The 27,575-nt window shown below is 47.5% G+C and overlaps 1 protein-coding gene across 2 annotated transcripts in view; it reads right to left on the reverse strand.

The window, feature by feature from the left end:
• The window catches only part of BMAL1 (basic helix-loop-helix ARNT like 1), a 108,269-nt gene that overhangs the window by 53,721 nt on the left and 26,973 nt on the right, over positions 1 to 27,575 (reverse strand). For both annotated transcript variants that reach the window (XM_068988657.1, XM_068988658.1), the window contains exon 2: positions 21,441 to 21,513. The gene's annotated coding sequence lies outside the window, so the exon portion shown is untranslated. The remainder of the gene's footprint in view (positions 1 to 21,440; positions 21,514 to 27,575) is intronic.

Consider the following 27,575-nt stretch of genomic DNA (forward strand, 5'->3'; position numbering starts at 1 on the left):
CCTCTGAGAAGAGTGGATCCACCATCACAATGAGTGAACAGCCCTACAGTGGATATTTAGTGCAGTGGAGTATAGGCTTGGATGGCTTAAGTATGATGGACAATGAAGAGTGATTTTTATTTCCCTTTGAAAACATAAGTATACTATCCTATATTTATATCCTCCATCTCCTAATTTAGACAGCGTAGAACTTCTGATCAGCACTCACTTGCCAATAACTTCCCTCTACATCTAAATGAAGAATGGGAGTCATATAAGTTCACAGATTGAATGGATGGTTGATTTACAAAGCCCTTAAAACGTGGCTGCAGGCCGACGCTGGCAACCCCATAATTAGATATGGCATACTCTGCGATGATGTATTTTTTTACTGTTTTTTAATAACTCAGTTCTCCTTCTGGGATGAGGGGAAAAATGGAATTTGTTAAAAATAAAATGAGATTTAGTGGCTTTTGAGCTTCTGCTGCTTGTTGCTCACAATACTCTATAAATAAATGAAGCCCTGCCCTATAGTGCACTGTAAACACCCACAGACCCTGGAGCCAAATTCTTCCAATTATGACCCTGTGCCAGTTGCCAAGCTACTGCAAGGACCCACTTGAAAGGCGGCCATCTAGGCCATTTCCTGATTAAGTTGCCCAGTAGCAAGGAATCAAGGCCTGCTGCCTTGGCATCATATCTGGTCACAAAGAATTGCCCAGTGTTCTTGAAATTAAACCTTTTCCTTGTGATCGAATTACCATTCAGAAGTAAGCGAAAAACTAAACTACCCATCCATCCGTCCATCTGCCTGGGTCATGTGTGTGGTTAAGATTCTGGGCCATCACATGTTAGACTTAAATCATCAGCAGGAGTGTGTTTACAACGGTGTCTTTAATTGTACTGAGCAAATCAAGGTCAAACAAAAGTAGGTTAGCAATGATTGTGACAGGTGAGTCAGAGGCAGCCTGCCCTTCTGCTCAACAGCTTCCCTCGCCAGTTGGTTTGGGTCACTGTTGCCCAAGATAGAGGCTGAACAGTCATTTAAAAAATGCATACTGCGGCACTTCCCTGGTGGTCCAGAGGCTGGGACTCTGTGCTTCCACCACAAGGGGGAGTGGGTTCAGCCCCTGGTCAGGGAACTAAGATTCCACATACCATGCAGTGAAGCCAAAAAGTAAATTAAATATATTTTTAAAAATCAGTAATATTTTTTAAAAGGCATACTACACATGAGAGGGGCGATGTGGTAGGCATGGGAGGTTGGGCTGATGGCCCTGTGGTCCAACATACAAGTTGGGGTGGCCCAGCTTTCACATGGCCTCCACAAGCCATTTAAAAACTGCATGCAGAGAATCGGGAGACTGCAGCATGAGAGCCTCCCAGAGAGAGAATCGGCCACCAGCAGCACTGGAACAAAGTGGGCTCTGGTTAGAAACGGATCACCCTCCCTCCCAACACAGCAGAGGCTCTTCATTCAGTGTCAGCTCCGCTGGGTGAGCAGGGAGCAGTGCTTCTCAAGCTCGCCAGAAGGCGTTCTAAAGGCCCTGCAACAGAGCCCCAAGCTCAGGAATGGGGAGCCAGGTAAAGGAGAACCTGCATGTGCTCACCGGTCAGATCTTCCAAACTTAAAACCGGGACCTACCCCTAGAGGGCAGAACTGTTCACACTGGGTGTCCTGGAAAACGTGGGGCCCACGGGTCACAAAGCAGTGAGCCTCTCCTCCAGAGACGGCCCCAGGCATCCTTCCTAGGGCTAGCAAACCACCTGGGTCAGGGGGTTCTAGCTTCTTAATTTCTGAAATGGCCTTGAGTCTTTGTGTCGCCTCTGATTAGAATGTGTGCTTCACTGGAGCTGAGGCCCCCTCTGTCTCGTTATTGAGTGTTTCCAGAGCAACTAGAATGCTGACTGGTTCGGAGTGAGTGCTGAATAAAACAGTCACTGCGTCAAAGAATCCACGCCAAACCTCTGCAAATGCATCCTATGGACCGATCTCCCTGAATTCTTGCCACAGTGTTAGGAGGTGCAACTCTTCTTTCTCCAGCACCAGGAGAAAACCAAGGCTGCAGAGAGCGTGTGCATTTTCCCAGGCCTGCACATCTAATGAGCTGATGGAGCTGGAATTCCAAGCCAGGCGTGAAGAGTTCTAATCCTGGCTTTGAAGTGAGCATCTGTTGCTTTTACAATTTAGAAGAAGCAAAGAAGAAATACTTTAAAGAAAAAAACTACGCATCAGAAAAAGCTTTCTGGCAAATGATCTAATATGTGATGAATTCAGTTCCTGCACCGGAAATCCAAGTCCCACTTCTAACTGCAGAGGGCACTGGCGCCGTGGCCTGAGCAGGACGAAAGATTCTGGGGCTTCCATTAAGGAAGGTTTGTTCCTGTTTTTCCGGAGGACCCGAAGAATGAGCAGGGAGGGGAGCAGCCACCAGGAGCCACACCTACAGTCTCCGCTACTGCTAGAAACAGCAGGCCTGTTCCACGCTTCACTGGAAAGGCTCCAAGGACAGGCCGACAAACAAGTCAGAAGACTGAAGATTTAAGGTGCTTGGAAATCAGACCCCCACCTTGAAAACTGGAATGAAGAAAGGGGAAGAAGCATACTTTTTAAGACTGAAATTTCAAAAATGAAGTTAAGTTTAAAAGTAGAGATTTACATTTACCTGAATCTAGACCAGTAAACCCTACTGAAGCTAAGCTCATGCACCATTATCATCTATATATCATGATAAATGGAGAAGGAAATGGCAACCCGCTTCAGTATTCTTGCCTGGGAAATCCCATGGACAGAGGAGCCTGGTGGGCTACAGACCATGGGGTCGCAAAAGAGTTGGACATGACTTAGCAACTAAACAACAAAATTACGATTAAATTCCTATTAGTCTGATGTGTGCATGTGCTAAACCCCTTCAGTTGTGTCCGACTCTGTGACCCCACAGATTGTAGCTCACAGGCTCTTCTGTCCATGGAATTCTTCAGGCAAGAATACTGGAGTGGGTTGCCATTCTCTTCTCCAGGTAATCTTGCCGACCCAGGGATTGAACCCACGTCTCCTGCATTGGCAAGCAGGTTCTTTACCAATAGCACCACCTGGGAAGCCCATTAGTCTGATTTTTGTGGCCAAAAAACCCCTCTCCAGTTGGTCTGCTAGGTACAGGTTATGGCTTGAATTTATGTGCAAACCAGCAGGTTAGTCTCACCAAAATGACTAGGTCAGTTCTAAGGCATGGATACATTTCTCAAATATGGGAAAGAAATGAAAATGGAAAACCATATCAGTAAAACAGGTATTTCCAAGTGCTACCAGGATGGCCCAACAGCCTTCGAGTACAAACAGCCTATAGACACAGAACAGCCTACGAGTATGTGAATTAACCTTCTGAGTCTGAATTTCTCAGCCAGGATCCCTGGGTGGGCTGTGGGGAAAATGTTGGCCTTATCATGGCATTTTTTCTGAAGAGAGGCTTCATAAATTTCACCAGATTCACAAAGTAATCAGTGACCCCAAAAGATAAGGACACCCACCAGCCCTTTCTGCTGCCACACCTGTTTTCTCTGGATAATGCTACCGATATAAACAACCACACAGGAACCTCCCTCAACTTCCCAGCTTTCACAGCAGACAACACAACACTGACGATCAAGGAAAACTGTCCAAGCACTTTGCTGAACAGTGCAGCCACTGGGGACGCCCAGCCAATGACTGAAAAGAGGTCACTGGCTGAAGCGACTCAAGGTCTGCTGAGCCCTGGCTTGAGCCTACTGTCCAGATGGGAACAAATGGGACAATCAAGAAGACCAAGAGAGCAAACTTACGGACCAGAGAGTCTCGGACAAAATGAACTTGAGAGTGTGCGACATGGGGAAGAACGTGGGCTCTGCAGCCAGGCAGGGTTAGGTTCAAATCCTGGCTCCATCTACTTACTAATCCTGTAGCCTTGGGATGGGGATGATGGTACTGATGCTGAAAGCAGTATCTACAATGAGCTGTTATTTACTGACAGCATGAAGTCCAGCATTTAGTAAGCAAGTACTTGTATCTTCTGAAATAATATATGTAATATTATTTAATTTTTCACAGCAACCCCGTGAACAATTTCCATTTTACCTTCACTTCACAGGGACAGCAAACAGGATTAGGAACTTTGGACCAAGGCTTAAGAGCCTGGGATGACTTACTCCCCCTTAAGGGATAGAGTAGGGACACCTCAGCAAGATGGCCAAGAATGTGTTTCTAGATCTGGGAAAAAGAAGGTTAAAAAGATTAAGTAGCATTCCCAAGGTCCACAGCTAAGTGGGATTCAAATCTGGGTCTATTTGACTCTCAGCCCAGACTCTTAACAACTAAACTTCACTGCACTGCCAAGCCTCAGCTTCCACATCTGTGAAAAGGACAATAATACTCGCCTCTGCAAGGTAAGAATCTGCCTGCAACGCAGGAGACCCAGGTTTGATCCCTGGGTTGGGAAGATCCCTTGGAGAAGGGAATGGCTACCCACTCTAGTATTCTTGTCTGGAGAATTCCAGGGACAGAGGAGCCTGGCGGGCTACAGTCCGTGGGGTCACAAAGAGTTGGACACGACTGAGCAACTAACACTTCACTGCAGGATAAGGATTAGACAGAATGCATGTGAAAGGCTTAACACAGCACCTGACATGCAGGAACCTCTATAGTGTAGCTATTAATGTCATTCCTATGATACCTAGACCTTTGGAAGAGAGGAGAAGATGTGGGAGGTGGCATCTGGCCACAGAGATGGGACAGCATTTCACTTCACAGGATTAGGAGCTTTGGACCAAAGCTTAAGAGACTGGGATGACCTTGTCCCCCTTAGGGACAGAGAGGGGACACCTCAGCAAGATGGGTAAGGATCTGTGCACTCAGAGATGAAAGGCTTTGCGTCAAAACTTGAGGTGGACTGGGGATTTGGGGAGAAAGAAATAATTCAAGCTCAAGAAGACATTCTCAAAAGACAGTGCCAGAGAGCACGACTCTGCCTGGTCTAGGAATGTGGGCCACTGTTTATCCGACTCCCTGACACCCTGACACCCAAAAGAGGAGAAGAGTTCCTGGGCGTGTTTGTCATAAGGGAGATGCTGAGCCCCTAAGTTACCAGTAACCCCCACCTGGAAATTGAGCAGAGCCTAGGAATTCTTAATGAAACAGAGAATTTGTTACTGTGAGTCTCCTTTGGAGTTAAATATAAAGACATGTACCCATTGCAAGAAAGAATCAACCATTTATTGTGGCTCGTAATGTGTAACATCAACCCATCAGCAGAAAGAAGTATCAGTCTTACTGACACCATCACTGACTTACTGACAACTTTCCTAGTGAAAGACTCAACAGGGAGTTTGGAGCAGCAGAGTCTCTCCTCCAAGAGATAACTGCACGGCCGGGGACGTGCACCCGGGCGCTGACATCTACCTAGGGAGGAAAACTTTATGGAGTGTCACTAGCCTCCCGCCCAGGCCAGCTAGTCCCCTCCTGTTTGTCTTTTAAAAGGATTGCTATACCAAGTTATTCTGGTAAGAACCAAAGATACTCAAAGGTCTTCACCACCTGTCATCGGTCCCCTCTTTCCCTCTCCACAGCGCTACGTAGGCCTCAGCATCAATTTCCTGGACCATTTTAACTGCCTCTAGCTAGTTCTGCTGCCTCCTCCAGTCCAGCCTCCACACTGCCACCAGCTGGCTTTCTAAATAAAAGCGCTGACCACGTCACTCACCTCCTGAAAGATGTCTACTAGATTCACACTGCCCACGGAATAAACACAAAAGTCTTAACTTGCATTTGTTCATTCATTCATTTTTTTGGATTACCGACCTAATGTGTGATGATCACCTACTGTGTGCCAGGCTCTGTTTTAGGGCCTGGAGATAGGGTGGTGAATGAGAGAGATAAGACAAGGGCTCATCCTCATGGATTTACATTTCTGCGTGTGTGTGTGTGTGCACATGCTCAGTCAGGTTCAACTCTTTGCGACCCCATGGACTGTAACCTGTCAGGCTCCTCTGTCCATGGAATTCTCCAGGCAAGAATACTGGAGTCAGTTGCCATTTCCTACTCCAAGGGATCTTCCCAACCTAGGGATCAAACCTGCATCTCCTACATTGGCAGGTGGATTTTTTTTTTTTTAACCACTGTGCCACCTGGGAAGCCCAAAGGTATAAGACAAATGATAAAGAAGACAGATAAATATATAATGTAAAGCCAGTGCTACTGAAGAAGAAGAAAGCAGAGTAAGAGAAAAAAAAATGATGGTGTAAAGGGTAGGACAGGACAGGGCCTTTTAAACAGAGGAAAGACCATGCAACGCTGGGGGTAATCCAGGCAGAGGAGAGCCAAGTGCAAGGGCCTTGAGGCAAAAAAGAAGGACAGAAAGAAGGGATAGGGGCTGGAATGGAGTGAGCAAGGCTGAGTGCTAAGAGATAAAACCAGGGAAGTAGGAGGGGCAGGCAGGACAGGGCAGGGAGTTCAGATTCTATTTCAAGATGCTAAGAAGCCATGGGGTGTTTTGAGCAAGGAAGTGACACAATATTATTTATTTTTTAAAAGGTCATTCTGCCTGATTGTGTGAAAGGCTGGTGGCAGTGGGGGCAGAGTAGAAGCTGGGAGACCAGCTGGGAGATGGGAGCCCTCTGGACTCGGGTTGGGAGGTGTGGCGGTTTTCAAGATATACTGTGATGGAACAGCTGGCAAGACTGCAGACAAAGTGAAGGGTGAGGGAAGGAGCAGAGTCAAAGATGACACCCACGTGTGGGGCCTGAGTAACCAGGTAAATGGTGGTGCCACATAACATGGGGGAGCCTGGGGAGGAGCCGGGTTAGGTTTCTGTCTAAGACTTCTGATTAGTTCTATTGCTTCTGGGGTGCCCATCACACGTCAAAGGGTGGATGCTGCGTGGGCAGTGAGTGTGTGGGTTTTGGCCTCGGGGGAAAGGTCCCGAAAGGTCATCAGTGTGCAGATGACTAGCAGGACGTGGCCACTCAGGTCCTCCAGCCCTTGGCCCTGGCTCCAGACAGACACCCAGTGTCGCCTCCCCTAGGGCTCTGTCTGGACTTGTGCAGCGTGGACTCCTCACTTCTGAAGATCTGCTCTTGTCTGCTGGGTGCCCAGGAGAGTCCACTGGGTCCTCTTCTCCCACAGCACCCTAGGACATGCCTAGGTGATAGCACAGCTCGTGTGTCATACTCTCTGCACCTCTCCCCTGGGAGCTCGAGGGCAGCGTCTGTGAGCTGGTCCCACCCCTCACCTGAAGCCTGGGCACAGCGAACACTAGCTAGCTGAATGGCATCCTCCTCTCTGCAGAGAGATGCAAAAGAAATGATAATACATACAGGCAACTGACTCACGCTGCAGCTGCTGTCTGCAGGGCAGACGGGCAAGAAAGGAAGGCGCCGCCACGGAAACAGCAGCAGAGCTCAATGGGCTGTTCCCTTCCTTTGAGGAGTTTCTCAGCCACACAAATGAGCTTCAAGAAATCCGGGAGATGAGAATCTCAGGGTGCTGGAGGTGTGATAAGCACTGCACCTAGGGAAGGTGTTTTGGGTTTCCACTGCGGAAACACTGCCAAGTCCCCAGTCAAAGCACTTGGGAGGCGGAGCCAGAGGGAAGAAAATGCCCTCTTTCCCATGGACTCCCATCATCCAGACAGTGAGCCTGGAAGTGAGTCCTACTTGCGTTCCTTTACAGATGCAGACAACCAAGAGTCGGAGGGGTTAGTCGGTCTGCCCAAGGTCACACAGCTGGGCAGATTCACACTCAGGGCTTTCTGAAACCAAGACCTGGGTCCCTTCTGGCACATTCCGCAGGCCCACTCCATCACAGGAGTTCCTATGGCAGCGGGCAGGATAGCTGGGGAGCACCTGCACCCTAGATCACACTGGGGAAATACGGCTGTAGAGAGAGGATGAAGGGTTCCCACAGTTACCGGGGAGTCCCCAGCAGGACAAAGCTGGAGCCTCATCCTCAGACGTACAGGCTGGGTCCTGCATGTACCCTGTTATCATTCCTTAAGTGGAAGAGACAGAGCAAGAGAGAAAGTTTAAGTCAAACCTAGCTGCTTATAAGCAGCTCAGAAATAAAAGCTAGAGGAATGGGAAATTGTGGTTTTCGTCAATTATTGCTGTTGCGTGATTCGGAGAGTCCGGTAATAGGTAGGAAGCTGTGTGAGGAGACTTGGCACCACACCAGGTGGGTTACAAAACCAGCAGCACAAAAGCAGGGCAAGACCCAGGGCCAGGCAGCAGAGAACGATGGGAAAAGGACTCCAGAGCAGAAATACGGCTTCATGCTTGTCAGATGTCAGTATATTAACCTCTCTAAGCCTCGGTTTCCTCATCTATGAAAAAGATCCAACAGTCCTCGTTTCACTGCGTTGTTCTGGCTACTAGATGGGATGGCACGAGCCCCTGTATACAGGTGTGATGCAGAACATAGTGAATAACTGGTAGTTTGTTCACTGCTGAGAAAGCAAAAGAATTTGCTCATAGTATAGAAAAGAGGAATGGAAAAAAAAAAAAAAAAACTATGCCAAACTCTTATAAAAACTTAACAGGGGGAAAAAAAAAAAAAAAACTTAGAGTAAAATGGCATCTACCAAATGGCATCTCTGAGGATCTACTAAAGCATACAAAAACTTGTGAAGAAATTGTTAGCAGCTGAGGTCCTTAATTGTCCGGAGCTGTGGTGTTAGAGAAGACTCTTGAGAGTCCCTTGGACTGCAAGGAGATCCAACCAGTCCATCCTGAAGGAGATCAACCCTGGGATTTCTTTGGAAGGACTGATGCTGAAGCTGAAACTCCAATACTTTGGCCACCTCATGCAAAGAGTTGACTCATTGGAAAAGACTCTGATGCTGGGAGGGATTGGGGGCAGGAGGAGAAGGGGACGACAGAGGATGAGATGGCTGGATGGCATCACCGACTCGATGGACATGAGTTTGGGTAAACTCCAGGAGTTGTGATGGACAGGGAGGCCTGGTGTGCTGCGATTCATGGGGTTGCAAAGAGTCAGACACAACCAAGGGACTGAACTGAACTGAAGACCTTAACGTATTGTAGGAAGGAGAGGCAGAATGGGAGGAGAAAGGAAAGAAATGGAAAAGAGAGTGGATGAATTTGAATATTTCAGTGTATTAGTAAGAGTCAAAAGAAGTTAACATATATACATTTAAAAATGCAACTTTATTACTAATGAATAAAATTGCTTATAACTCCTATAAAACCTTCAGTACCCCAGCTGCTTGATGGCTTCTTTGACCCGCTTCCATCCTCTTCCACCTGGAGTTTAATTACTCTTTCCTCTGATAACTGATTCTTGTCACTGCACAAATTACACCATCTCTGCTCACTGAGCTCCCCTACCAAATAGTGAGCTTCTGAGGGTACACACTCTTCAAGATTCATTTTGGGGCTCATGTGGTGGCCTTGTCCTGGCCGCAGGATCCCCAGCTAGCAGCTACCAGTATGGAGCATCTCCAGAGAAAAACCTTCTTTCTATAGCAGGAAAATTTGAGACAGGACTCACATTTATAAAGTGTTGAACATCTTAGAGGTACATTTCAAATCTTAATTCATGTATTTCTCGAAATGTCCTTATGAAAATCATTTTCCCTATCTTGCAGAAGAGGCTACTGAGGCTCAGAGAGGTAAGATCAGCAGTCAAAGGTTCTCATTGCTAGTAATAAAAGTAATGGGGCCAGGATTTGAACCAACTCCAGATCCCTGTTTCCACTAGACCAGATGACCTTGCATGGATCTCATGCAGCTGACAGCATCCTGGAAGGATATGTGGGGGGCTTCCCTGGTAGTTCAGACGGTAAAGAATCTGGAGGGTTTGATCCCTAGGTTAGGTAGATACCCTATAGGAGGAAATGGCGACCCACACCAGTATTCTTGCCTGAAGAATTCCACAGACAGATAAGCCTGGCGTGCTACAGTCCACAGGGTCACTACAGTTCATGGGGTCATAAAGGGTTGGACATGACTGAGCAACTAATACTTTCACCAAATTTACCTTCAGGCTCACAACTGAGGTTAGGGCTAAGGAACTTTGGCCAATACAGGGTAACCTGTTAGCAAGTGCCAGACAACAGGTCAGACAGGTAGAGAGGAAGCCTCCGGAGAAGATGGAATTTAAAATTTCACATGCCCAAAAGTGACCACAGGAAGTTGGGGAATGTCACTTCCCTTTCTTGTCTCCACCCCCAGCTCAGTAAAGGAAACTTCCATGGTGTCCTACAGGCAAAAAGCTGCCTATCAGCCTCACAGGCTCCAACCATAGTTGGAGTCAGAAGACCTGGCCCAAGATATTGACTCTCAGTGGCTGTGTGACACTCACTAAGTCAAACCTTTGAGCCTAAGTGGCTCCAGATGTAAACGAGGGGTGAGGGGAGTGTCTGGTTCGCAGGGAGGTCATGCAGACACAATGAGAAAATACAGGTGGGAAGGACCTATCCATGTGAAATGGCTTTATATGTCAGCAGAGAATGCTGGAACACCTTGGATACCTCAAGACATCACCTGCCATCTCCCCATGCCAAAGCCTGGCACTCCTGTTTAAATGCTGACCTGACCTTTGCCCTGAGGGCTCAGACCCTAATAGAAAAGACAAGCCAGGCCTAGTAGAGCAGCGGAAAAGGAAGACGTGGCTTATTCTCCCAAAGGCTCCCTGGGACAACTAAAATCCTCACACAAGTATTTAATAATTAAACTGATAACAACAGTTGGAGGACTGTAGGATGATAACTGTCACCAAAATCAAGGTATGTAAATCATTTAATTAAGTCTATAGATGTATATTTTGAATGCTTTTCTACAACAAACGTGTGATTTTCATGGCATTATTTGTGAGTTTTTAAAGTTTACTTTTCTCATGCATGGTGAAGTGAAAACTGGATTACTGGAGCCATAATTGGATACTCTTGAAAGGACTGTGAATTAGTACAGCTTTTTCGGAGGGCAATCAGACAATATTGATTCAGTTTGTAAATGGCAAACTATTTAAGCCAAATGTCCTACTCTCAGGAGTCTATGTGCAAGGAAATCTCATGCAGAAGTTCACAGGTGGGTGTAACAATTTCCACATCAGCAGTGATTGTAATGGTAAAAAATCAGCAACAAATCGAGTGTCTACCAATACAAGGATGATTGGATAAGTTTCAAAGGTACCCATACCATGGATTACAACTGTTATACATCATAAGGCACATTTATCTGTACATGTCAACTTGAAAAGAAAACCATAATTGAGAGTTGGCTAAAAAAAAAAAGGAAAACTGTAGGCATAGAGAAGAGTCCATTTCTACAAAAGTAAAAACATGTATGTTGGGCATGAGGGCAAAGGGAATACAAGGGGATACAAAGGGGTTAAGGGGATACAAATAGGTTAAGGGGATACAAGCAAATGAAGAAGTCCAGGACTATACCCAACAAAGCCTCAAGAGTGCCAATCCTGGGGGAAGGTGGGGAGGGCAGGTGTCACAGAAGACTTTCTTCCTGTATGTTGTACACTTCAGGGTTGTCCAAATTTCTTACAAGTGTATGCTTTCTCATGATAACAAAACCCAAACAATGTTGATGCTCATAGAATAATAATAATTTTAAAATTGCTTGCAAGGACTCCCATTAAGTAAACACTGTGAGGCCCAGCACCCCTTTCCTGCATGTGGCCCCCAGACCTGTGTGTGCTCACTAGCTGGAAGAGGGTGAGGGCCTGCCTGAGAAAAACTGATGGATAAGGATGATTTCCACGACTAAGAATCCCCAGCTTCTCACCTCTTTCAATAAGGATTCTGCTAAATTACAACTATTTCAATGAGATGAACTCAACATTCAAAAAACAAAGACCATGGCATCTGGTCCCATCACTTCATCACAAATAAATGAGGAAGCGATGGAAACAGTGACAGACTTTATTTTCTTGGGCTCCAAAATCATTGCAGACAGTGACTGCAGCCATGAAATTAAAAAATGCTTGCTCCTTGAAAGAAAAGTTATGACAAACCTAGGCCACATATTAAAAAGCATAGATATTACTTTGCCAACAAAGGTCCATATAATCAAAGCTATGGTTTTTCCAGTAGTTGTGTACAGATGTGAGAACTGGACCATAAAGAAGGCTGAGTGCCAAAGAATTGATGCCTTCAAACTATGGTGTTGGAGAAGACTCTTGAGAGTCCCTTGAACTGCAAGGAGATCAAACCAGTCAATCCTAAGAGAAATCAACCCTGAATATTCATTGGAAAGGCTGAAGCTGAAGATCCAATACTTTGGCCACTTGAGGCAAAGAGCTGACTCATTGGAAAAGACCCTGATGCTGGGAAAGACTGAAGGCAGGAGGAGAAGGGGACGACAGAGGATGAGATTTGGATGGCATCACCGACTCAATGGACATGAGTTTGAGAAAACTCCAGGAAATAGTGAAGGACAGAGAAACCTGGCATGCTGCCGTCCATGGGATTGCAAAGAGTTGGACATGACTGAGCAAATGAACAACAACAACGAGATGACCAACAAAAAGGACTAAGTATCTTTAATTGTTCAAATTTGCAACATCATAAGTTACTAAATTAAAGCAGGTAACTTGTATTGAACCTCCCATAAATAGAAGCAATCAAAATTTATATCTGGCCTTAGCTAACATTTTACATTGACTTGTAAATCTTGCTAAAGACTTCTCAAAAATTATCAAGGACAGAAACCCACAGGAGGAGAGAGGTGACTGTACTAAACCCCAAAGAGTCTAAATAAAACACTGAAGCTACTTGGCTCATCACAAAAATGACAGCTTAGCAAGTGAAACAATCTTCCTCTCTATGGTCAAAGTTGCGGGTGAAAAGAATTCTCAGTTGATGCACTGTGTCTAAGAGGTGTTGGTTACATTTAGCACAGACTACAGATTCAGTTACCTACAGGCCATGTACAGGAGCAAGGGCTGGGAGGGGCTGGGCAGCTGGAGAAACAGGTCCTTCTAAGAGGGATGCCCATCTTCATCGACGCCATGAGGGTAGATGGACCCAGTGCTGCCAGATCTTCGGATTTTCACGAAGATCTAGAAATCCAGATTTCTAGATAACATCTCTCAATTTTTAAATGCTACCCACATTTAAATGTTACTCGCTAATTTAAAACATTGTGCTGCTGAATCGCTTCAGTAGTGTTCGACTCTGTGCGACCCCACAGATAGTAGCCCACCAGGCTCCACCATTCCTGGGATTCTTCAGGCAAGAACACTGGAGTGGGTTGCCATTTCCTTCTTCAGTGCATGAAAGTGAAAAGTGAAAGTGAAGTCACTCAGTAAGTGTCCGACTCTTCGTGACCCCATGGACTACACTCCTCCGTCCATGGGATTCTCCAGGCAAGAGTACTGGAGTGGGTTGCCATTGCCTTCTCCGAGCACTTAACAAAATACATATGCAGGCCAAAAGCAGCCAGTGAGTAGAAAATTTTCAACCTCTGTCTACATGTTTGATTTTTGATCAATTTTATTTTTGGAAGGATGGGTGGAGGCAGTGAAATGGTATGGGATGGAGATAAACACCAGCGAGGCAAACCTGTTGATGTTAAGAAAATATTCCTAACATACTTGAGAAAACAATGGTAGCTGTCTACATCTAATGCTGAATAAATTGCTTCCATTTCTTCAGCTATATTGGGTACAAATCTCAAAGAGTGCGTATTTCTCAAGCAACTTCTCAGAAATTTGTCCTAAGCAAATGCCCACAATTTACTGTCAATGAACTTTACAAAAACTTAACTATACCACTACGTATTAAACGCTTATCATAAAGATTTAAAATAAGATGAGCAACCACAGAATCGCTCCTCTGTGCCAGGTGCTATTCAGACATTTGGCACCTGGCATCACCAATGTAGGTCACACAGCCTCTGGGCAAGATTCCAGTGAAAGCCTGTCTGACAAATCTCCCTCCAAAACAAACAAAAATAAATAAAAACAACAAAGAATTTACAGTCCACATCATAAAGTTGTGCTCAGCCATTTTTTTCCAAGTCAAAACGATAAAAGAGATATTTGTGTTAATAGTCACATCCAATAATAATAATAACATGCTAATAATAGTATCTGCACAAAGTTTGCAATTCACAAAGTGCTTTTCCTACACTACCACTTCATTTACTCCTCACAACCTTTAATGGTGCATTTTAGACTTCGTATGTTGTCCAAACAACATTAAAATAATAACATATTCAGCATTTTCTACATACTGTGTACCGTGCTAAGCACGTTTTCATCTCACTCTCACAAGAACCTCACAGAGGTGATTAGTATGGTCATTGTCCCATTTTACAGGTGAGAAAACTGAGGTTTAAAGAGCATGGGTCCCCACCACTAACAGGCAGAGTCAACACTGTGAGGCACGTCTGCCTCATACCAGCATCCTGAGTGTCCCAGAGGCCATTTCCCTGTGAGCTGACTTCTCTTTGTTGTCAGCACGTCTGGAAGCCGCAGCCAAGTCCTCCTGCTCCTCGTCCCCACCCCACCCATGCCCACTTTCCCAACTTGGTCAGAAGCCATTTTTAATTTTTATGTTTCCCACTCAAAACCAGCATGAGACACTTGGAGCTCAGCCAGCCTGCTCCTGGAGGGCCCTGGAGGCCTGGTGAGATGCCCCGGGAGACCAGCCTTCCCTGCTGCGAGCCAATGCAGAGTAGCCTGGCGCCCTGCTAGCCTGCTGGGGTCTAGGTGGGGCTTTCACATCTCTGTCGCCTGAATGGGGTCTGGGAAGGGGGTCCTGATAGTCCTAACAACCCCATGAAATAGTCGCAGGGTTATCAGAGCGGGGATGGGGAAAAGGCGAGGTGACTTCGGCTAAACGGAGGAGGAGAAAATCTATTCAGCCGACAGCTCTGTTGTATCTGTTATTCCGAGCCCCACATCAGACCCCTGAGACAGGGAGGCATGGTCTCTAATGTGCACAAGGATAAATTATGCGAGCAAAAGCATCAAGCAAGAAACACACATACACAGTCACCAGCACAGGCACCCACACACACTTGGAATCACGGAGCAGCTGCCTGTAGGGCAGTAACTCCTGTCCTCTTATCCCCTCTGTGGCCCCCTCAGTCCTGACTGTACAAGATGCTCCCTGCCACAGAGGCCACACCAGGGATGGTCCCAAGTGGCTGCAGAAGGGCGAGGAGGCAGGCACACAGGTCAGGAAGGCCCGTGGTGGTCAGCGCCATCCCAAGTGTGCGCAGGTAGGTCCAGAGGAGCAAAGGAAGGGCGAGGGCTCTGTCCTAGGGGAAGAAGGGGGTTCACTCTCTTATACAAGGATGAGGGTGGGTTCACAAGGTGGAAGAAAGATGAAGGGACAGACCCTGCCAGGAACAGATGCCTCCTTAGCACCACTGACTAGGACATGGAAACAGGAGGGGACAGTGCGGGCTAAACTGTGAGGACCCCCAGGGAGTTCATGTTCACAGCCCAGACTCTTGGGATGCAAAGGGCAAGAAGATCCAGCAGGTGAGTGGCTACCTGAGCAGGCAGGCTATTGGTCAACTCTGTGCTGAGCTCCTGCCTAGAAGTCGAGGCTTAACAGGCTGCCCAGTGAGTGAACACAACTTTTATTCATCTATAACCAAACACATACATGTGAAATGGTCTGTGGGATGAGGGCTGAGAATGAGTAGGAGGATGGGCTGCCGAACACCTGGAGAAGAACGGGCGGGAGCAAAGACCCAGTCAGGCTCCTGGGTGCAAACCCTGCTCATGCCTCCAACTGATCTGGACCTCTGGTCCTCTGAAAGGTATCTGCAATAATAATGCTAACCCTGACCTCAGCACACACTACTGAGGCTCTAATACTAAGTGGTTACCCACCCGGCACTTTGACAGTGCCTGCCCTGTGGTGAGCAATCAATGAGCAGCATAAAGGGATCACAGTAGTGGTGATGATAAGACCCAGGTTCCTTATCGAGGAGGGCAGGGAAGGTTTCCTAGGAAGAAATGAATCAGCTGATATCAGACGGGTGAATGGGCATGAACCAGGCAGGGCAGAAGGAAAGCATTCCATGCTGAGGGAACAGCTTCTGGGAAGTCCCTGAAAGGGCAAGGGAAAGCAGCAGCAGCATCAGTGTTTCCAGGAGAGGAAAGCAGCCCAAGCGCCTGCTGGAGCACTCTGGTTGGCAGGACACCTCTGGGCGGAGGAGGACTGCTTCTTCAAGGAAGCCTTCCCGGATTACTTTAAGCTCCCAAGGAGAAACTGCATTCTCGGCATAATTTCCTGGTTCTGTGGCAGAACTAGAGGTGAAGGAGAGGCAAGAGCATGAAGTTGAAAGCCCCAAAGGAGAACATGAGAATGTAGCAGCCAGCACTGAGGTGTACTGCAGGAGCTCCCAGGGTGAGGGCACACAGACGTGGCCCTGGCATCCCTGGGCTCATAGCTGCTTCCTGTTAGCTAGTCCTCAGTATTCACTGGGCAAGGTCCCTGGTGGCTCAGTGGTAAAGAATTCACCTGCAATGCGGAGATGCAGCAGGAGCCGCGAGTTCAATCCCTGGGTCGGCAAGATCCCCTGGAAGAGTAAATGGCAGCCCCCTCCAGTGTTCTTGCCTGGGAAATCCAATGGACGGAGGAGCCTGGTGGGCTACAGTCCATGGGGTTGCAAAGAGTTGGACACGGCTAAGTGACTGAGTGTGCACGTGTGCACACACACACAGTATTCACTGAGGACTTTACAAGGTTCCAAATGAAGATAAAGATGCCATTGGGCCCCTCTAGAAAGGACCACTGGCCTTCCTCATCCCCCAGCCAGAAAAGCACTCTCCGCTGGACTGCACAAGGGAAAAGCTGTCAGTGGTTAGCAAGAGTCATTACTTTGGCTAATTTAGGAAATTTGGGATCTGTCCAGAAAGCTGGGTGGACCTCATTCTTCAGCATTCCGTGATGGACTATTTTTCATTTTGAATTGCTTTCCTAGCCCATCAACAACAGGAGTTAAAAATACAAAAGTCAGGGGCAAAAAATATAGACAAGTTATGTTCCCAAAGCCTCCACAGGTGGGGAGATGCAATAGGCAACCACAAACCCCAGCCCACACCAACCTATCCTGCCATCAAAACTGAGAAGCAGGGGGGCCCCACCCAACTCAATAACCAATGAAACTCCAATTTCAAATACATCTGATCATGTTATAAATGTGCTGTTTGGCTGCACAAACAGACTCTGCTATCCTCACTCTTTCAACAAAGACTTCCTGAGCCAGGTGTTCTGTGCTGGCACCAAGAACCCAGAGATTTTGTGGGTGTGTGTGTGGTCTCCACCCTTAAGGAGCTCAGTTTTCTGAGTGTAACAGATAGTAAATCAACAGTTACATCAACAAGTGCTTTGGGAGAAAGAGCAATGCAGGGTGTTCTTGGAGCCAGGAGGAAGGTCATGTCCAGGGCATAGAGAAGTGCAGGGTTGGGGGAAGGTGTCCAGAAGAGCAGAAACCTGAGCTGAGTTACTGAAATGGGGAGCAGGGGAAGGGTCATTCCAGGGAAAGAGCCCAGCTCTGGCCAAGGCACCAAGGGGTGACGGCTAGGCTGAGGTTAGAAATATGGGCTACGGAAAGAGTGAAATGGGGAAGGTGGCTGAAGGCCAGTTATGAAAAGACTACAGGCCTGCTGAGGGGGCTGGGGTTCTCTTCTACAAGCAATGAGGAGCCCCTGGAGAGTTTGGGAGTTTTTTGGCCACGCAGTGAGGCATGTGAGATCTTAGTTCCCTAATCAGGAGTTTGAACCCTTTGCACTGGAAGCCTGGAGCCTTAACCACGGGACCACCAGGGAGGTCTTGCCCCTAGAGAGAGCTTTCAGCAGAAGAAAGCCTCGATAGATGTGTGAGTTAGAAACTTCATGCTGCGAGGAGATGGGGGTGCAATTAGGAAGACAAAAGCGGCCCCAGGAAGGCCAATGGAGAGGCTATTGAAACAACCCAAAGAAGGAGTCCTAAGTGAAGAGGTGGGGAGGGAGAAGGAAGGAGGGAGGGATGAAGGAGAAGATGGGCTTTTCCAGATGAGGTAACGTGTGGAAGATGACAGTGCAGGGAAAGGACAAAGCCAAGGATGACTCCTGCAGCTGGCACGCCTGAGGGGGTTTAAGTTACACCCACGGCAGGCACCGAAGGAAGACAGACGCACAGGGTACCAGGAGAGGGCTGACCGGAAGTCCCCGCGGACCATAGCTCGGACGGGGGTGGGGGCGGGGTGGGGGTTTGGAGAAGCTCTGGGCATTTTCCGGCGATTTCAGGATACAGGTGAGCAGTGGATGAGCTCGGCGGGGAGGAATACTGGGGCTGACCCGAATGGGATCAAGCAAAACCTTATTAAGCTAAAGACAGAAAAAGACAAGCGGCACAGCAGGCTGCGGAGGCCAGGTCTACAGAACTGCAGGGAACCAGGGGGTGGCAGGGCAGACAGAAAGTGAGCAGAGGAGGGGCGCGAGAGCGGAGCGCTCAGCCCCGCCAGAGGCAGGAGGCCCCTCTGACACCCAGGGGGCGCTCTCGCGGCGGGGAGCAGTTAGCTGGTATCAGCAACCGCACCAAGCCTAGCAAAGAGAACAGTGTGGAGGTATTCGCAGTCATCCCAAAGAGCATTATCACCGCTTTCTTCAGAGCCTTATCCTGCCTGTCTGACCTTAGATCTCACCCCCTCTACTCTGTCTGTCCTGCTCATGCATCTGCCTCATGAGGACAGAACTTGTCTGGTGTCTCCTCTATGACCACAGTGCCGAGCTCAGTGCCTGACATACCAAAGGTTAAGCACCTTGTCCCAGGCTGCCTGGTTCACTAAAAACAACAAAATCCAGTGGGCACATGCTACACACCTGATACCAGCCTGGATGCTGGTGGAGATCAAGACAAAACAGGACTCTGCCTTTGGAACCTGAAGTTGGAGGTGAGCAGAGAGAAACTCAAGTATTTCAATAAAAAGCAGATTATCACTGCCACAGAGCTAGGACTGGAATCTGACTGTCACGCCTTCTAGTGAGATTTCCTTTCCAAGCCCAAGAGTGCTGCCTTCTCCACCTAAAGGGACATTTCAGCTGGGGAAACAGTCAAGTAAGTGTTTGAAGTTTGGCCTTAGTCCCACACTCCTGCCATCTTAATAGACTCCTAAGAAGCAGGAACACCCGTTGTAGCTCTAAGTATTTAACCTTAAGAGCTCATGCTGACTCCAATCCTTCTACATAAGACAGAGGAGCAATTCCGGATTTAGGTGGGAATTAGGTGGGAAACAGAAAGCAGTGCAAACCAGGGGTCAGATACTCTGGGTTCAAATCCCTTCTAACCTCAGGCAGGTTACTCAGTCTCTTGTGATTTGATTTCCTATTGCTGAAGTGGAAACACTAATGCCTCTGTCACTGGTTGTTGCAAAGATGAAATTAAAATGATACCTACAGAGCACTCAGCACTGTGCCTGGAACTCAGTGAGATTTCACGAAACAGAGGCTACAAACCTGTTCCACCTGTTGCTTTAATGACTCCATCTCTAACTGATATATTTGTGAAAAGTGAGCCAAAAACTACTCAGAATTCAAACCCAAGGACATACACTCAAAGTGTTCAAAACATAAATCGCTATCTAGTTGAGTGACTTGAGGAATTGTCTCAAATTCCCATACTTGGGTAGACTCTGCGGTAAGGAGTTTCATTTCCATTTCTTGCTCTATCCTACTTTCTCCTCCAATTCAGGCAAATGCAACAATTTCCCCAACAGATCGCATCTTGTCTCGTGGCAGGGGTCCAGACACGGACTGGATTCCACGGGTGCAAGTTGCAGCAGAACTCGGAATGCCACACCTCAAACAAAGCGTAAGAACACAATCGCAGGCCCAAGGTACATACAAACTCCCAAACACACTTGGCTCCAGAGGACAGGAGACCGGTCGCAACATGCTTTGCTGGCCTCAAAGCTAAAAAGCTTATTTTGGCATTCAGATGCTGAAATCTTTGTATCTCCTTTCTTTTACCACTCAAACTCTCCATAACTGGTCTCTTTTTACTAATGTCTCTGACTCTTGATCCCTCGTTTATGATGGACCCTGTGCAACCTCGCTGCCTTCCCCCTTCTGCCTCCCCGCAGCATGTTCTCAAGGCCAGCTGTAACCACCTTATCACTAATACAGCAGCCTTCCCTCAGGTCCCTTTCTCCCTGGTCTCTGCTGCCCCATCCTCTCTGCTTCCTGAGACTCTCTCCCCCTCGGCTTCTGGTTCTCTCCCAGTTTCTGTTTTTCCCACCCCAGAGTTATGCACACTCACTAAGGCTCCGCCCTCGGCACATCACGGGGAGAGCGTATTAATCCTATGCTTCTCTTCTACATCTCCAGGCCCACCCTTCCCAGCCCAGGTGCTGACCGTGTATCTCCAGTGATGTATTAGACACGTCCTGTGGATGTACCACTGCCACCTCGAATTCAGTATACCTAAAACTGGGTGCACCAACTATCCTTCTCCACCCCAAACTGCCACATTTTGGTCAATGGTTATGAACTATCACGTTTAAACATTCATCTTCTTTGGCTCCTGTCTTTAAAGTCTAAGAATACCATAAACCCTGCGTTTCTCCCTTTGCACTATCTCTTCTTTTGGTCCTTTGCTCCATCTTAACCGTCGTTAGCCACGTGACTTCATGCCTGGACTGCTGCTGCTGCCTTGGAACAGAGTCTATGCTTCTTGTCCAGAATGCCCCTAACATGTTACTTCAGCCATTTTACTTCTTTGCTCCAAATAACTTCAATGGCTTCTTGCTGTCTCCAAGTGCCTCAGCCTAGCATTCAGGGTCTAAAAAGGGGTGGGCAAACTATAGCCCACAGGCCAAATTCGGTCCACTATCTGTTTCTGTAAATAAAGTATAACTGGAACACAGCCACACCATCACAGACATATTATCTATGGCTGCTTTCCCGCTACAATGGCAGAGTTGAGGAGCCATGATAGCGACCATATGGCCTAGGAAGCCGAAAATATTTACCATCTGATCCTTTACAGACAAAGTTTGCTGACCCTGGTTTAGAGTAATCAGCCACCAGCAGATCCTGCCAAACTTCTTACTCACCACTCCTTTGGATGAAATTTTTGTTCTCGTGGGTCTTTTGCTGAGTCCACTTTCTTTCCATCTTATACCCACCTTCTCAAGCCAGAGAAGCATATTCCATCCCCCAGCTGGACTTGTCAATCATTCAGAACACAGTCAAGCTCTGCCTCTCTGTGAGGCCAGCTTTATCTATCCTCTGCACCTGGGATACTTCCCCTCTGGCCTCTCTCTCTGAATCTACCACAGAAACATAAATTGAGATCCCTTCTCCTGCAGATCTTTTCCACCTACGCTGTGGGCTTCTCCAGAGTACAGGTGCAGTACCCTTCACAGAGCAGTACCAGTGATAACGACCTTGCCCTTCATTCCAAATACCAATCCTTGATAGCATAATTCGGTAAGAAGGCATCAAACAAACTTACCAATGAAGGCCTAGCATTCCACATTTGAAAAGTTAAGCTTGGGTCCAAAAACATGCACGTTAGACAGCACCACCTAAAAGCCAATGAAATAAGAGTTTAGCTTTAAAAGAGAACATTTCTACATTTTCTTTAAATTTACAACTCCCAGTGAGTTGTGATTCACTGTCCTCCCAGGCTGGCCATCTCTGCCTAGAAAATACTGCTCATCCTTCAAATCCACCAGACAGTCTCTCCCTGGAAGCCACCCCGGTGTCCCAGACAGGCCAAGCACCCCTCCTGTCAGCTCCCGGGAACTCTGGTGAGACATTTATGGTAACACAGGGTACAATGTAGCATACTTCTTATTTGGGAACAGGGTCTCCTTCGACTGTACACTTGTCAAGAGGAGAGATCTGATAAATTCACCCCATCCCTTATCCCCACTGCCTAGAGTACTATGGGCATTTAGATAGTTCTCAATAAATATTTGTAAAATGGGTGGAAAAGTTAACCCGCTCAATTCATAAACACATGCCCAGGTATCTAAAATTCTGCTGGACCACAACTGTCATCCTAGAAATGCATGCTTCAATCTCACTGCTTTTAATAGGCAATGGTTTAACAGGAAGGATTAATGAGATTAATCTTCTAAATGCACACCTTTGGAAGGCCACTTCCCTGAGCAGAAACCTTTAGAGGCTCCCAGAACCTAAGAAGGCAAGCCGGACTCCACAGGCGGGCTGCCAGGCCTACAACAACTGGCCCAGCCTGAGTCTGCAGCCTCAGCTCGTGTGGTCTCCCCCAGTGGACGCCTCACTCCAGACAGAGGACTGGTGGCCAGTCCCTTCTCTCAGCATTCTTCCTCCCCTTCTTGCCACATTATCTCCTTCTATACTGCAGTGACCTCCATTTCAACATCTTGTTCCAGACCAAGGTCATGGTGGGGCCCAAGAAGGTTTTTTTCTCCTTTAGAATTACGTATGTGTGTGTGTGTCTGTGTGTGTGTGTATGTGGTAGTGGTGATAAAAAACATAACAAAATTTACAAGCTTAACCATTATTAAGTGTGCAGCTCAGTGGCATTACATACATTCACACTGTTGTGCAAACACTACCATCCAGCTCCAGACTCTTTTTTATTGTCCACAAAACTAAAATAACAGCTCTACTTTCTCCTTTCCTCCCTGTCCATGGCACCCAAAACGTTTCTGTGGAATGAATGAATGAAGACATGAATAAATCTGACCTCAATCCTCCCTACAAAAGCCAGAAGTACTGTCTCTTTCTGCTGGACTCCCATGGTACCATCTTTACATCTTTCTCAGACCTATTTCCCCCAATCTTAAATGACCCTTTTTGCACACTTGTATTCCCCTTCAAGGTGGGAACTACTACTTATTGGGAAGGCTGTGCTTGGGTCTAAAAGCATGCGTTTAGCTTCTCCTCCACGTTATTCAATCTGACGGGCAGGTCTATGTCTTCCCCATATAGCTCTTGCAGTCAGTGAATCACTCCCTCTTGTTGACATCTCTCTTCACTTGGCTTCCAGGCTAGCGTTCTAGGCTTTCCACCCACCTCACTCGCTGGCTGTTCGTTCCCTTTGCTGGTTCTTCCTCGTCTCCCCACATCTTAATGTCAGAAAGCCCCAGGACTCGAATCACAGTTCTCCTTTCTGTATTCCTTCAATCCCCCCCTGGGTGATCTCACCTAGTCTCCTATACATCAAGGATGCCCAGATTTCTCTCCAAGCGCAGGTCTCTCGTTTGGACTCCTGGCTAGTATATTCTACTGCCTGCTTTAGGGAAGATGTCAAGTGGAGAGGAGGTCTCTGTGAGATGTGTTTGCTGGATCAAACTTGACACGTCTCACATAGACCCCTGACCTTCCCCCAGACTTGCTCTTCCCAGAATCTTACCAATCTTAGTTTAAAGGCATGGTCTCCTGGTCTTCTAGTTGCCAGGGTGAGAGGTTTGGAGTCATTCTCATCTCTCTTTCTCTCTCCAATCCTCACCAAAACTGGTTTTTACCTTCAAAATAATGGGTTGGTCAAAAACTTCGTTCGGGTTTTTCCGTAACATCTTGGTTAAAATCCAAATGAACTTTTTTGCCAACTCAGTATATTCAGAATGTGGCCATTCCTCACCCCCTCCACCCTCGCCACCCTAGGTTATTGCCAGAGCCTCTAACTGGTGCTCCTGCTCTCTTTGCTTCTGTGTTTGGTGTCACTGCCACCTCCACCCATAGCCCAGTCTCAATACAGGACAGAGTCTGTTATGATGTAAGACACATTACGTCACTTCTTTGGTTAAAATTTTTGTAAGCTTTCCCAGCAAGGACAATGCCCAAGGGACAAGTGTTTCCAAAGCAGACTGGCGGGCCCCAGGGTAGGCTGATGGGCAGGCGGGGTCTTCCAGCCAGTGTCCCTGGCAGTGCTGATATATCTCCTATTATCTGACTCCTTAAAGAAAAGATACTTCTTAAAAGGAGAAAAATATAATTAATCAACTTACTTTCCCAGTTAGGATACCACAAGAAGCCATTAACATTCACATTTCTTAAGAATTCATAAGAAAGGCATGTTGAGTCTGCCACCAATTCATAACTTGTTTCCAAAGAGAAAGTCTGGCCTTCCGGAGAACAGCTGTTACCTGCTCGGTGCTGGTGGCGAGTCCTCCTGAAGCTCCCTTCACTCACCATGCCCTGTCTGCCTGACTGTCTCCTCCAGACTCTATCTCTCTCCTTGGCGCGCCTGATGCTGTGGCTGGAGGTGAAGTCCGAATGAAATAAGAATCGAAGGACTGGAAGTAGCTCAGGTCTTATCTGTTCTCCTCAGAACAACAGCAGCAGCCTCTCAACCAGTCTCCCCAGATCTACCCATTGATGGTTTAGCTGCAAGTTGGGTCCAGCTCTTTTGCGACCCCACTGACTGATTTTCAACCACAACCTCATACAGTGATAATTTTTAGAAAACCTAGATTTGATCAAGTCCCCTGCTTTATAACTTTCCAAAGAGCTCCTGGGCTTCCCAGGTAACACTAGTGGTAAAGAATTCACTTGCCAATGCAGGAGACATAGGAGCCACAGGTTCGATCCCTGGGTTGAAAAGAACCCCTGGAGGAGGACATGGCAACCCACTCCAGTATTCTTGCCAGAAGAATCCCATGGACAGAGGAGTTACAGTCCATGGGGTCACCAAGAGTAGGACATGACTGAATGTCCCAGCACACACAGAGTTCCTACACATTGCCAAATGATAAATTCTTCAAAATATATTACAACAAACCATAGTAAATATTTTTTTTTTTTATCTTCCCTAGATACTTTTATTCTGCTTTCTTTTTAAAAAGGTCTTGCTTGACCCTATGGGGGGTGGGGGTTGGGGGGGGGCGGTGCGGGTAGGGTAATCCATCCAGCTCAGATCAGAGCAATCTTCACCCCTCAGCAGCCAGTTGTGCTGTAGTGCTCCCAAAGGCCACGCACATCACCCAAGCTGGGCCATCCAGAGCCATTCTCTAAAACTGATATATGGATGCAGAGAACGGAGTTCTCCCTTCGCTGGAATGGCTACACTGGGGCTATCAGCAGTGGTGCCTCACAGGGAGGGAGGCCTGTCTGCAGTAAGAAAGAGTGATGCTAACGCACAATGAACCGGAGGCGCCAGATGGATCCCCAGCAGTGTCAGCTCCTATTCCGGAACCTCCTGCTTTTGTGAACTCCTACAGCATCCAGCATCCTTCCCAGTTATGGAACCAGTAACTACCCACTCATGCCTCGACGAGCTGGAGTCCCAACAGGCCCCCTGGGACGTTTCCTCTATCCGTGCCTCTCTCCACATTGGTTCCTCTGCCTAGAATGTGAGCTCCCTGGGTTTTTACACAGCAGCCAGGCTTCCTCTGTGAAGTCAGCCCTGAAGGCAAGCACAGCAAGTCCAGTCTTACTGACATGCTCTAAAAGGCCTAGAATATACCCACTAGGTTACACTCACACCCCTCCCCTGCCTTCCCAATCTCCTAGCTAGTTGCCCAAGCTAGAAATCTCAGACTCACCTGGTCTTCTCAGACTTCCTCAAGGCCCATGTGGACTCCCCCTTCTTCTTTCTGCCCCATGTCTGCTGTCACAGTCCAGAACCTCATCCTCTCCTCCCTGAGCTCAGGTACCAGCCTCCTGGTCTCTCTGCCTCTCCCCTTCCCCATCCCTTCACACCATGGCAGAGATGACCTTCCAAGAGCCCTTCTACCGGCTGCAGAGTCAAAACCCTGGTGTGAAGGCCCTTCACGTACTGGCTTCCACCCAATCCTCTAGTCTCTCTAACCACTTCCACTTCCAGGAGGATGAAGAAGACACACTCTCCGCTTTCCACCTTCTGTGTACAACGAAAACTCCTACACAGGACACACAAGGCAAACGCGAGAAGACTCCGAAGGCAGAGTGAAGAAGGCAGTCCAGCGAGGGGCCTCAGGCCCCGAGGAAGGACACTGTGGCGAGCAGCCCACAGTTGCTTTATGTCCCACTTGGAATGGAAGAACCTGGAGATGCCAACAAGCACAGACCAAAAAGGCTCCAACGAAAGCTTGCTGCCTGCAGCAAGACAGACAACTTTTAGATCATAACTGCGCTATATCAGCCAACACCACAGAATAGCCCATGGTCCCACCCATACCCATACGATGAAGGGCAAATGACATCTGTAAAAGATATCTACAGCTAACCGTGCGCTTACCGGTGAAAAGACTGAACGCTGCCCCCAAGATCAGGAACAGACGATGCTGTCCACTCCCAGCACCCTCCCTCTACCAAGTGCTCCAAGTCCCAGCCAGCACCAGAGGCCACAAAAGCAAACAAAACAAACAGACCGGAAAGGAAGAAATAAAACTGTCATCTCTATTTGTAGATGATATGACTGTCCAGATAGAAAATCCTGAGGACTATAACCAAAAAAGAAAAAAAAAAATGCCTACGACCAATGAGTGAGTTTAGCAATGATGAAGGATACAAAATAAAAACAAAAACTCAACTGTTTTCCTGTATACTAGCAATGAACATGTGGACACCGAAATTAAGAATATAGTATCATTTACAATCACTAAAGAAAAAAAAAAGGAATACTTGGGTGTAAATATGATTTCTTACAGCAAATCATTCTAGTCTACTCTGCCAGGAGGGCAGGAACAGTATATAGTTGTTTCCCTCTCCAATGAATCCAAAAAACTGAGCCAGTGCCCAGCACCTAGAAGACAGGCAATATTTGTTGCCACAGCTCATATTCTGCTCTGTTTAAGATAGACTTTCTTTCCCTTTATGCTCCTAGTGGGAGCATCGTCCACTAAAAAATTCCCTCTCTCATTTCTGCCTTGGCAGGTCATGATTGCCAAGGAAGAACCAGGGAAGCTGTTTCTGCTCCCACTCCAAAACACAGTTATATTCTTACATTACACACAGCATGGACTGGAAATGGCCTCTGCAGGCTCTTCTCTATCACCCAGAGGGAAACTGGGCACCTTCCACATCAGCCCGAGGGAGGAGCCCTGAGGCTCAGCCCGAAGACCCCCAGTAATGACATGAGACCCCTGACAGTGCTGTCCCCTCCGGACTCTGTGCTGAGAGGAGCCACAGATGTCCCCCCAGTCCTGCTGTCTAAAAGCTCATTGTGAAAAAGAACTGCCTATCTGTGCTGAAGGAAGTACTGTGGAGGAGAAGAGGCTATGAGAGATAGGTCAGGCCCCAGAGGGTGTCTGGATACCTTTTTCCAAAAACTCTTCCCCTCTTTTTACTTCTAAGGGTTGAAAGTTGAGTCTAAGTCATTAAGCAAAAGCCACAATCTCAGAACCATCCTGAGTCCTCTCTTTCGGTCCCACCCCACCACCCATTCCACAGCAAAACCTGTTCCACCTTCAGAACAGAGCTCAAATCCAACCACTTCCCAGCATCTCCACCACCACCACCTCCACTAGGGACCTAGCTGCTCTCATCACTCACTGGGTAATGCCAACACACTCAACTTCTCTCCCTGAGTTCTCCTTCAACACGGCACCGTGAGCCTGTCAAGATATGACTCAGATCATGCCATTCCTCTTTCAAAACGCTGAAGTGTTCCTGGCTCTCCCTGTCAGTCACAAAGCAACCAAGTCCTGACGACGGTCTCAGTGGCCTGGCCCCC

Source organism: Capricornis sumatraensis, chromosome 16 (assembly GCF_032405125.1).
Source record: "Capricornis sumatraensis isolate serow.1 chromosome 16, serow.2, whole genome shotgun sequence".
NCBI lineage: Eukaryota > Metazoa > Chordata > Mammalia > Artiodactyla > Bovidae > Capricornis > Capricornis sumatraensis.